This window comes from Chinchilla lanigera, unplaced genomic scaffold, assembly GCF_000276665.1.
Source record: "Chinchilla lanigera isolate Chin_1 unplaced genomic scaffold, ChiLan1.0 scaffold00007, whole genome shotgun sequence".
NCBI classification, from domain to species: domain Eukaryota; kingdom Metazoa; phylum Chordata; class Mammalia; order Rodentia; family Chinchillidae; genus Chinchilla; species Chinchilla lanigera.
In genome coordinates this window covers 9,303,639-9,316,591 of record NW_004955408.1, presented here as the reverse complement: position 1 = coordinate 9,316,591, position 12,953 = coordinate 9,303,639, and the positions used below count along the sequence as shown (strand labels likewise).

General features: G+C 41.3%; 1 long non-coding RNA gene across 4 annotated transcripts in view; it reads right to left on the bottom strand.

Annotated features, from left to right (window-relative positions):
* Window positions 1–12,953, bottom strand: part of LOC106147237 — a 73,352-nt gene that overhangs the window by 18,489 nt on the left and 41,910 nt on the right. The window contains exon 2 of one of the 4 annotated variants that reach the window (XR_001232016.1): window positions 7,745–7,990. The exons of 1 other annotated variant lie outside the window; for it this stretch is intronic. This is a non-coding gene — a long non-coding RNA (uncharacterized LOC106147237). Of the gene's footprint in view, window positions 1–7,583; window positions 8,064–12,953 lie in introns of those variants that run through there. 2 more of the 4 variants (XR_001232012.1, XR_001232014.1) reach the window with 2 other exon arrangements.

The window sequence follows — 12,953 nt, the reverse complement described above, 5'->3', positions numbered from 1 at the left end:
AGCACTTAATGTCTAAAAATTTGGGGAATATTATTCCACTTAATCTTCATGACAATCTCATGTGAGACACAATTACTATCCTTTTCTTGCAGACGAGAAAACTACCTTGGCCCAGGGACAGTGGCGTATCAGTGGTAGATGCAGGCGGTCTTGCTCTAGAATTGACACTCAGTCTGGACACTGATAGTGCCTTCCCGGGTAATGTCTCACACATCCTAAGGAATCAGTATAAGCAAGGCACCATTCTAAACACTAACTCAAAACAACCTCATAAGTAGGTACAATTATCCCTATTATACAGACAGGGAAAATTGAGTCACAGAGAAATTACCCAGGATCACACAACTAGTACAACCATGAAGGTAAAATGGCCTTATCCATAAGGAGATTAAAGAACTGTCAGTGGGCACTTGGTAGATGACAGAAATTAAAGAACTGTCAGTGGGCACTTGGTAGATGAGAGGGAGCCAATCAAAACTTAATACACTCAGGAATCCTAATCAGATAAAAAGAGGGAATGAAAACGCACAGTTCACTGTAACTAGAGAATTATAAACTGTTGGTACTGGAAGAGGCTTGGGATGTTGGTTAATGCAGTTCACCAAATGCCAGGTCTCTTGTGTTTGTGTGATGCCATGAGATTCATTCTATCCAATGAACAGTGAGAAGACAAGGCATGGGTCACTTCTAGGCTGATTGACTGGCCGTAGGAGACACTGAAAAGTATTGTTTCTCTCAGCTGCCATGGCCTGCAGCACAACAGAAGCAGCAGCTGCTCTGCAGACCTGGGTCCCAGCATCACAGCATGCCCTACATGGCCCACGGAGACCTGCAGCATGAATGAAAAGGAAGCCTGGCTGGAAGAAGTCACTACGATAGCCATGCTGGCTGATACAAAGCCTGAAACATGGATGGAGATACTGAGGACACAAAAAGGAAGAGATCTGCCCGACATCACAGCGCGACCTATTGAAAGGCACAGAGGGCTTTAGTTCAAGCCTCTGGCTTTCCTTCCAGATCTTTCCTTTATACACCACTGAGCATTTCTCACGTCTTACAACTCACTGCCTCTTCTAACCCGCAGCTTATTCTGCTTCTCTAAATTAACACCAAGTCCAAATTCAACTAATCACTGCCAAATTTTTACAGCCTCCTCACGCAACGCAACTAGAGTTCAGTTATCTCGAGCAGCACAGGGAGAAGGCGTGGGAGTCTGCAGAGGTGCAGGAGGGAAACTTTGCTCTATTATTTATAGAATCGGGGCTAATTTAATTAAGTTTTGACGGAAAGTGCTCCATTCTGCAGACAGTTGCCACCCGTTCCTCCTGCAGCCTAGATGTCCGCAGAGTAACTGACGCTGCTCTGTCTTCCTCTTTGAAATATGAGGCTATAAAACAGGGCGCAAGTAAGTCACCTTCGAAGAGGCCTTTTGTCATTGCAGTAAGTGAAAGTAATTTATGGGGGCCCAGAATTGTGGGTTCTCTGTCTCCGGCTCAGCGGGAGAATGATCTCACAAGCCAGATGCTGGCAGTCAGTCAGAAAGCCAACATGACTGTGAAAGGTACCGGTCTTCTAGAACCTAGGGTAGGGGCACATCAATGTCCACACTCACGGATGAGCCATGGTTTGGACTGAGGCTACAGTGCCTATTTTTTAAGTTTCCAGTCTTTAATTTTAGATTTGCCTTGTTAAGCTACTATCTATGTCTCTAAAAATACAATTTCTATGTACCTTGGCAGACTAATAAAAGGACCCAGATCGACACTGGCTTATGGACTACACTTCAGGTAGCACAGATTTATACGTTTTCACCCATTCCTCATAAATCTTTCAAGAGATTAATAATTATCTTAATTATTAGGAAGGTTAGGAAAGCAGCAAGCATATCCGCATGGTGAGACTCCAGAAAGCGTTCCCACTCACACAAGCTACTGTCCACCTTAATGGGACTTTACCATTCCTCTTTTTATTCCCAAAAAACTCCTGCACAGGGAGATAAAAGTTACAAATAACTTTGCTGCTCTTTTCAAGAACTTCCCCTAAAATCTCACTGAAATGAACATAAAGTCCTTAGACTGCTCAGCAAATAGCCTTAAAAAGACTCTTTGCTCTCCAGACCTCTTCAAAAGCTTTGTCTTGTGTCCACTAATCCTAAACTATTACCCCTCAGTCCTTAGCCAGATTTAAACACAACTGCATCGAAAGCCCACTTTAATCTGGATCCTGAAATGTTGCCAGAATCCCTATTTTGGCCTGGTCTACTTCAAGACACCACAAAGATTCTGGAAGGAAGAGCTCCCCTTATCACAGTGTATAATAAGGTCAGCTTTGTCTTCTCTACAACCTGGTTTGCCAGCACTCAACAATTAAAACTTTGTTCTTGCCAAATATGGTGATGCACACCTGTCCTCCCTCTACTAGAGCGGCTGAGGGACCAGGATTGAGTTTAAGGCCAACCTGGACAACTTAGCAGGAACACATCTCAAAATAAAATAAAAGGGGCTGAGGGCATAGCTCAGTGGTAGAGCACTTGCCTAGCATGAGTGAGACCCTGTGTTCAATCCTCAGCAAAGAAAAAAGAAAGACTTTGTTTTTCCTATTAGTTTTGCTCAGTGAAAACCATAAAACTTATCAAGGAGAGTTGTGTATGCAAAAGTATTCACGGACAACTTCAGAAATCTGCAGAGGTAGCCTTGATTACGCCACATGTAGGACCTGCATACAGATAGAGTAACACCTCAGTTCACAAGCACTTCTGTTTGCAAACAATTTGGTTCACAAACAAAAGCATTCTGCAAAATTTTGTTTCCATTCACAAATTCTACATTGGGTGACAAATACGACCACAGTCATCTTCCCCACACAAACACCAGCGCAACCATCTTCCCCCAAATCATAAAACAAATTGAGTTCACAAACCTAGATACCACTGTATAAGTAATTTGTAAAAGAGAGTCATCCAATGCCAGGACTGAAGTAGCTCTGAATACCCAAACATCTTTATGTGGGCCAGTTCCAACAAAATTGTTTAATGTAATCTGTTTTTCTAATTTTTTTTTACTTTAAAGGGAATAAGAAAAAAATATCAAATTAACAACAACATAGACAAAAACAAAACAACACAAAAACGATAAAAATGATACAGGGTTTCAAAACAAAATGATAGGAATTAACAGTGGTTGTTATATTACACATTGATATCTTCAACAAAGTGGCTCAGATTACCAGATGTAAGAATGCAAGATTGATCAGGTCAATAAAGAGAATGAAAAATAACATTAAAAAAACTTTAGAAACAATACAAAGCTTCACTAAACAAGATGGTAGGAATTCACCAATGGTTGTTATATTGCATATTGTTGTCTTCAGATTAGTTGTTCAGATTACCAGATATAAGCATGCAAAAAATTTAAGCATTAACTGCTCCTTTCAATAAACCAATAGGCATTAGCAGTTTAATTATCACAGCTGTCCATACATATATTCCCTTCCTTCTTTCTTCCTTTCTTTTTCTCTTTCTTTTCTCTTTATTCCTTCTTCTCTCTTTCTTTTTCTCTTTTCCCTCATCCCAGTTTTTCCCTCCCTTTGAGCAATTTCTTTACCCTTCTCAGTATCTGTTGCACTTTTTGGGTTTTATTTACTCTTTCAGGTTCTTACACTAGGGAGACCATATGATGTTTACACATATGGGTCTGATTTATTTTACTTATGAGTATGGTCTCTAATTGCATCCATTTACCTATAAAAGCCTCAAGTTTATCTTTTTTATAGCTGAGTAATACTCCATTGTATAAAAATAGCATATCTTTTTTATCCATTCCTCGGTTGATGGGCATTTGGGTTGTTTCCAAGATTTAGCTATGACAAATTGTGCTGCTATAAACATGGGTGCACTTATATCACTGTGTATGATGTTTTTAATTCTTCTGGGAAAATACCTAAAAGAGGAATAGTTGGATTAAGTGGGACTTCTAATCCTAGTTTTGTGAGGAATCTCCACACTGATTTCCACAGTGGTTTCACCAATCAACACACCCACCAGCAGTGGAGAAGTGTTTCTTTTTCCCCACAGCCCCACCAGTATTTGTTATTGGTTGATTTCTTGATGATAGCATTCTTTCTGGGGTGAGATGGACTCTCGGTGTTGTTTTAATTTGCATTTCTTAAATGACCAATGATGTTGAACATTTTTTCATATATTTATTTGCCAATTCTATTTCTTCATCTGAGAAGTGTGTATTCATTGTAATCTGTGTTTAAAATACCTATCTCTTAGGGGCTGGGGATTTAGCTCAGCAGCACAGCACCTGCCTGGCAAGTGCAAGGTCATGAGTGCAGTTCCCGGTACTGGAAAAAAAAACAAAAAACAAAACAAAAGAAGTGTGGTTTTAAAATACCTATCTCTTGATTTCACTTTAGATTTGCTGAGTTCAATTGCCTGGACATAGGATTTTGTATTAGCTTTTTGTTCCTGGGACCAAATACCTGAAATATACAACTTAAAGAAGAGATTTGTTTTCACTTATGGTTTCAGATGATTCAGTGCATGGTCACCTGGCTGGGCAGAAGCATCATAGTGAAAGGACACAGTGGAGCAAAGCTGCTCAGTTCCTGGTATCCAGGAAAGAGAGCATGGGAACAATGTTTCTGTCTGTATATTTGAGATTTAGAAGCCTTTTAAGGTTGTCTGGGGACATCCTCCACTATCCTGACCACCACGAAGTTTTCTTCCATCCTTCAAGGTCCAGATTAACTCTTGGTTCTTCTAGGAAGCTTTCCCTGATCACTCTATCCAAAGGTATGTATTGTATATTCTGACTTTATGATTCATTTGGCTTTTATCTAATTCCCCCTTGGTATATAATCTTTATATTTGCATGTCTGGACTCTATACATAAGGATGTTGTTGAAATAGATTTTATCTCACTTGCCAGTTCTCAGTTCTGTCTGTCTAGAGTGCTATTGTGAGAATTCTGTGGTTGTATCTGGGCTCACTGGTTAAGAGCACAGGGATCGAGCAGCAAGGTCTGCAATGAGTACGGCTGGTAAAAAATGAAAATGCATGGAATATGTTTGCCCTCTGTGCTATCCATGGTAAGTTACTTAAAGACAAGATTTATAGTCTGCACTTACATTCCCATGAACATTCCCAAGCACATAGAGTACATGCTCAAAAATTATCCCATGATTAAATGTCTCCCCTTGAAAACAATGACTTAACATAATTAATTATATTCTAATGCAAGGTATGATCACAAAATACTATGAAGGTTTAAATTAAAAATCTATTACAATAAAAGACACACTGCAATTAATTCCCCCTCAAAAGACTCACCCTCACTTCAAATATATGTATACCATCCTTCTCCCTACTTTCCAAAGCAGTTCTGGAAGTCCTCTTTCATGAGTATCCTTAGTTGAGCTTTGTGGCTGCCCTGATGTCCTGAATTGATTAAAAAAGTTTAGCCCTCATGGTCATTTTGAATTTGAGAAAGAGCCAGAAGTCACACACTGCCCTATTCTGTGAATAAAGGTAGGACGAGGACACATCATGTTTTCACCAGCCAGTGGCTCACACTCAGCAGCAGCATTCACTATATTTTTTAATCACATCTCAAAGACACTCACAGAAAAAGGGATTTCCAGAACTGCCTCAGAAAGTGACAAGAACAATGGGATAAGTGTGTTGGAAGCAAAGGAGAGATTTTTGAGGAAAATTAATAGTAATATGTCTTTTACTGTAATCAATTTTTAAAGTTTAGACTTTCACCATACTTTTTGATCACACCTTCTGTAGAGAGCTGACTTCCATCAGAAATCTCTCAAAGCTAGATTTTATAGATGAGATAGCTTTTGACACATCAGCCCCCTAATGTATTTGAATCTTAAAATATTAATACTTTAATATCTCCTTGTATCTGTGCAATTAGGTGTTAATGATTTTCTAAGTTTTTGCATCTAGCATCTTATTTGATTATTATATGGCCTTCATGAGATAAAATACTATTTCCATTCTACAAATTTGAAACCACTTGTTTTAAGGTTTGCTTTGGTTTGGTTTTTTGTTTCAGGATTTGGCTGGTTGCTTGGCTTGGTTTGGCTTGGCTTTGGCTTTATTTTTTTGAGACATAGTCTTGTTATATAGCCCATGCTGGCTTCAAACTCATGACCATCCCTCTTGCTTCAGCCTACTGAGTGCTGCAGAGTAGTGCGTGATTAGCCCAGACCAGGGTCAGTAACACCCAAACATTTACCAACCTCCCCTGAAACAAAGCAAGCACTTAAATTCTAGCACTAGTGTTTCCCAGAGGTTTTTTCTACAAACCAATGGGATGTTAGTAGATCTACTACATGTGTTTTTGTGATCAAACAAATGTCAAATGGTAAAATTATAATGAATTTAGCTTAAATGGTTTATCATTGAGATTCCAGAATCAGCAAATACTTAATTCTATGAAGTAGAGTGTCCCAATGAGCCAAGCAAGAACAGGCTAGTTGTGTAATCAGAGATGAAGTAAAGGAAGCAGAAATAAAGAACACCGAACAGGTTGGTCATTTCAAAGCTACTTTCCTCATAAAGTGGTAGTGCGGAAACAAGCTAAAGGAAAACAACTGATTGATTAACATTGAGTTACTTTAGGTAATACTTTAGGTTATACTTTGGTTAAGGATTAAGACAGAGAAATTGTCATGCAAATGGACGCTGATCTGTTGGGATTTGGCTATTAGCTCTCATTCTCCTGAGATCTTAGAAAGTCAAATAAGCAGCTTAGCTTTGGCTGGTGTCTTGGTTACTTTTCTCTCTTTGCTGGGACAAAATACCTGATGCCCAGAATTAATGAAGGAAAGGTTTATTTCACTTACAGTTCATGGAGGTTTCAGTCCATACTTGGCAGATTATAAGGCAGAGTGGCACATGGCAGAGAGCTACAGCTCATGGCGGCAGACAACAGCAAAAGCCACAACCACACACCAGGAAGGAATGGGGAAGGAATCGCCTCAAGCACCCTTTTCCTCTCCCTTACATATGCAAACTATCCACCCCAGGGCGGGTGCAGCTCTCACACCCCTAATCAATCAAACTTTAAAAGCCTGCCCCATGGCCAAATGAGGCTTTGGGGGGACACACAGACAAACCATAACATCTGGGTACAAGGAACTTAGTGTGAATGACTCCATTTTTGTTTGGGTTGTTGGGCCATGTGCAGAAGCTTAGTCCATACCAATGGCCTCCTATAAATTTTATTTAACACAAATTATCAATAGATTTCCCTTCAGTAGGACTTCTCGAGCTTTTATGACACGAATGCCCTTAACAAACTGTGTAGAGGTTCCTGGATGTGACATAACATCCACTTATTTGAACCCAAAACCCCTGTGAAAAGAAGCATCAGTGTTGTACAATTTTTTGAAAGTGTTTCTGTAGGCCAGTGGTGGCAAACCTATGGCATGTGGCATGCAAGCCAAGTGTATGACTTGTTTTTTCTAAACTACAACCTCAGTATTCAGGTTTAATTGCAGTGTTGACACTGCAATAAATAAATGTGGGCAGTGTGTAGACATCAACGAAATGGAGTCATTTATTCATTCATCATTTATTAATGCCTACCATGTGCCAGGCCCTGGAGTTTCGGGCTTATGAATCAGGTGCTTATTCTACAGCAGTCATTGGTTTGGAGTTTGTGTTGGCACTCAGCCTCTAAAAGGTTCGCCATCACTGCTCCAGGCTTATCAAATGTCTGACCTTAGTTTTATCTAAACTTCTCAGCAGAGTAGTTGAAAACTTGGGCTCTGGAAACCAACTGGATTCACGGTCTGCCTCCAGTACTTCTGGCCATGTGGATGAGCAGATGGCAGTGAGTTCCCAGCCTTGCTCTCTCGCCTGTAAAGCTCCCAGCGGACCCTCTCCCACAGTTGTCACAAGGGCTGGGTGAAACAAGGACAGTAGAGTGCCTCGCTCAGAGTAAACAGTAAATGGGAGCTGATATTTCTGCCAGTGAAGAAGAAAGTCAGAGTGAGAAAGTGAGTAGAGATTTATTGACGACTGCTCTTCGGGTCCACACCTGTGGGAGGAAAGGGACAGAAGAAACAGCAAGTAGAAGTGCGATGAAGCCCGATGGAAGACAACCCTCAAAAAACCTAGAGCCAGAGTAGCAATTCTAACACTGCAGGACCGTCCCTGGACACAGTGAGAAGGTCAGCTCTACACAGATCAGTGTGGGGACCACAAATTGTAAATTAACGTAGTATGTCCTAGGCTCTTCTCACCCTGCCTGCTTTGTGGACTGGCTTTGGAATACAAAATCACCTGCCTCTGTCAGTCAGTGAGATTAACACCCAAACGTGGGGCTAGATCTGGCTTGTTCCCTGTATGATGTTAAATCTGCCCATTCTACTACTGCTTCTATGCTGTTCCAAAGAAGGCACTCTACCCTCTTCCCTACATTGGCTAATAAATAGTGGCTAGCTCAGACTGTCTTTGTCTCTGCCCATCCTGAGGCATGGACCTCCAAGCCCCTTCGTGTATTAAGAAATTTGTCTGTTTCTTATTTCATCCTTTTGCCATACCCCTCATAGAGGCAGTTAAAAATCTTGGCCAGCTCCCCAATAGATCAGGGAAGGCTGACCTTGGATAAGGCAACTCGCCTTAGCTCAGGCAGCCCCTCGAGAGGCCACCAGTTCTCATAGCAACCAGGACAAGAAGCTCCTCATCCAAGGTGGGCAGGGGTCTTAGCAATGCACACATGTCACCCACACAGCATCCACCATGAAAAAAACAAAAGCTCAAAAGATAAAACAAAGCAAAAGCTTCCCCTTGCCTTTTGGGAAGGAAATAGGGCAGTGTGCAGATATCAACCAAATGGAGTCATTTATTCATTCATCATTTATTAATGCCTACCATGTGCCAGGCCCTGGGGTTTAGGGCTTATGAATCAGGTGCTGATCCTATAGCAACCATCATAATAATATTTTCTCTGTACTACTTTTTAAGGCATGGAATTAAAGATAATGGAAACAGAGAAGGAAGAGATACCAAATCTCTTGAAGCCAGGATATATTCTCAGGTGATCAGTCACTTGTCAGCCCACTGTGAAAAGGTGTTAATTTGAATGAAGAAAAGGACACAGTAATTTTTTTTTTCCCACAGCAATATATCAAGCTGTTCTCCTGTGACTTAGCATGCTTGGCAAACTGTGTGTGCTGCACAAAATTGAATTCCCAGGTTTAGGGAAGCCTGGGCAGGCTCGAGGTACACAAGGATTTATTGCTTTAAGTACTTAAAATGCTTGCCACTAAATTTGTGGTGACCTTCTCCCCTTGCCTGTGGCCCCAAGTTAACCACAGCCCGGGCTGAGCAAAGGTTAACAACACATGAAATAAAACAAAAGCAACCCCAAGGAGAAAGGCCCCCGCCTCATGGAGGCTTGGCTGCCTTCCAGGAATGACAATGTTCCTCTCTCCCTAGGAGTGGTTTCAGTCTTCAGTGCCCACCCGCCACCCCAGATTCTTCTCATCTTCTCTCTTGCATATTTTGGCCAATAGTCATTCAAGTATCATCCTCCTTTACCGTAAAGTAACGCGCTTTCCCTACCAATCCTCCTATCTGTTTGTGCTGATATTCAGGACACACCACTCCATATGACTATAGGAGATTGGAACATTCCATTCCAAAATATCCCTCTGTGACAGAAAGTGTATTTTGAGCTGATTTAGACTTTGGATCTATAATTTCCCCCAAAAGGCTCATTCCCCAGTTGGTGGTATTACTGGGAAGTGGTAGAAGCTTTAGGAGGTAATCTCTTGTCTGAAGAAATAGGTCACTAGGGGTGTGCCTTTGAAGGTTATTTGGGGATCCTGGCCACTTCTCCCTCTCTGCTTCCAGCCACCATGAAGTGTGTGACTTTGCTCTGCTATGCCCTTCTGCCAGATGTTCTGCCTTACCGCAGGCCTGTAAACAGTGGTGCCAAGCAACCATGTACTGAACATTCTGAAACCATGAGTTCAGAAGAAACCTTTCTTCCATCAGGTTGTTTTACTCAGGTATGTTGTCACCGCAGTAGAAAACTAACACCAGCACATAATTTTGGGTAAAATCAGACACAGATGCAGCTCTGCAAGTAAGAGCAGAGGTTGCCCTTTTGTAAGGAAAATTGCCATCTATAAAGAAATTTCATTTAGAAGAATATCTTCCTCTCTGCGCCATGAAGAAAGAGATGATTAGATCACTGGAGATCCAGTCAGTTGATAAGTGATGAACTAAAACTTGCATGACAAATTTTACCCTTGTTACAGTGCTTTTCCTGGCTACCTCCCCATAACCTTGCCTTTCACTACACTCTTCTGTTCTTGTTTGAGATGTACTCTTGACATTGTTTTTTACTATTTGAGAGTCCCCTGAATACAGTAGTCTCCACTTACACAGAGTTCCGCTTTCCATGATTTCAGATGCATGCAGCCAACCACAGTACATGAATATTAAATGGGAGGTTCCAGAAATGAACAGTTTTAAATTGTGCACCTTTCTGAGCAATGTGACAAAATCATATCATACCATCCCAGGACATGAAACCTCCTCTGCACCCAGTGTACTCCCTATTGTACTTGCTACCGACCCATTAGTCACTTATTTGCCCTCTCACTGGTCTATTCAGCTGTTGTGTTCTAGTAAGCATTTGTGTTTTAGTAACCCTTAATTTACTTAATAATGGCCCCAAAGCACAAGAGTAGAGTTGCCTGCAATTCAAAAATGCCAGAGAGAAGAATTAGAGTGCTTCCTTTCAGCAAAAAGGTAAAAATTCTCTACTTAATGAGGAAAGAAAAAATTTCACATGCCAAGGTAATTAAGATCTATGAGAAGAATGAATCTTTCATCCATGAAATCGTGAAGAAGGGAAAAGAAATGCGTGCTTTCAATTTGCTGTCATACCTCAAACTGCTAAAGGTACAGCCACCACTTAGGGCAGGGTTTAGTTAAGATGGCAAAGCCTTAAAGTTGTGGCCAGAAGCCATGACCCAAAAACATGTTCCAGCTGGTAGGAACAGGCTGTGCCAGAAAGTACCAAGTCCATGCAAAGACTTCTGCCAGGATCTCTTGAAACAGGTGACTGTAAGCCATTTACTTACCTGTTATTAGGGGCTGGGGATTTAGCTCAGCGGCAAAAGCGCCTGCCTGGCAAGCGCAAGGTCGTGAGTTCGGTTCCCGGTACCAGAGGAAAAAAAAAAAAAAGTGCTCGCTTCGGCAGCACATATACTTACCTGTTATTACCATGTCCTGTTATGACTGTTCTCTTTATTATAATTGCTACTAATCCCTTACTGTGCTTAGTTTATAAAATAAACTTTATCACTGGTATGAAAGCACAGAAAACATAGCACTGTGTATCAAGGGTTTGGTACTATTCATGGTTTCAGGCACCCACTGGGTTCTGGTAACATATCCCGAGAGAACTGAGCTGAGGGTATAAGGCTCATATCACCACCTCTCCTATGCCCAGAGGAGGTGAGCATATTATGAGACTTCCATTTTATCTCTTGTTAACCTGCCTGTTGTTACAGGGTGTCCCAGCTAAGAATGACAAAGAGTAGAGAGAAAATTGTTTTCCCCTTCTATGAGAACCTGTCAAGAAGCCAGTAAGCTCCTCTGCACATAATAAGTCACATTAACACGGCACACTCAATCTACAGCCTGTTTGAGTGCGTCACAACTGGCTGAAAGGCAGGCACCACAGAAATGGTCACTCTCTTTCCAGAGCTGAGGGTAATGAGGCTCAGAAAGGTGATATGATTTGTCCTAGGTCACAGAACAAAAAGGCAGAACTTTCGCAAAGTGCTCTGTGCCACAAATTAGACCACTCACTGTCTTTCCATCACAGGAGCCAGGCCAAGCATTGGCAGCGTACCTGATCCTTCACAGGATAATTGGTGACAGCCGCAGACTGGTGGCTTACCTAGGAATACACAGCGAGAAGGCCCAGCCCCCAGAGGAGGCCACATCTGTATGTAACGAAGAGGTTAAAATGGATCTTTTCTTTACATTGATTTTTCCTTTTTACAGATAAGCTGCTTCTCCAGCTTCCTCATGCTGAGAGGGTAAGCCCACCATCCGCTCCTCTCCCCAGTTCAGATGAATGGACTGACAGAGAAGTAACATGTCTGTTAGAAAATTAGCTTATCTGTCTGAAAAGAACATACAGGCGCTCTGGGAGGCAGAAGCAGGAGCATCACAAGTTCAAGCTCAGCCTGGGAAATTTAGAGACTTCGATTCTGTCTCAAAATAAAGAAAGTGCTAAAGTGTGGTTCAGAGTGAGGACCCTGGGTTCAATTTACAGCACTTTAAAAAAAAAAAAGATGGCGGCCCCAGGAGGTTGAGGTCTTATTTCATTTGGACAAGAGAGGATGGGGGCTGAGGATGGCCAGGAGATGAATCAGCAAGGACGTTCTCTTGTCCACTGTCTCTCTGTTCTCTCTCCGCTCTTCCTCACAATAAAAGCTCTTTAATAACTGAATGGGGTAGGGGGACAGAAATCCAAAGCAACAAAGAGGCTTCCCAGTCTCCTTCAGAGCTAGCCTTGAACAAACCTTTTTCCTTTCACCAAAAAAAATCTGTCAAGGTTTTTTTAATTAATTTTGTTGGTACATTTTAGATCTACATTATGATAGCATTTTTCATAGGGAATTTGTACCTATACATGATAATATCTTGATTTTCCTCTTTTTCCCCTTTCCCTCATCTCACTTCAACCCCTCCTCTCTTCCTTATTTACAGAGGCTTTTTTCCATTTCTTCCTTGTGTTGTCTTTTTTTCCCTTTTCCTTTCTATCTTTCCTTCTCCCCTCTCCCTATTTCCCCTTTTCCTTTGAACATTTTCTTGCTATTTCAAAGTATCTATTATACATTTTGGTCCTTATTTAAATATTGGTTTCTTACACCAGAGAAACCATGTAATATTTGAA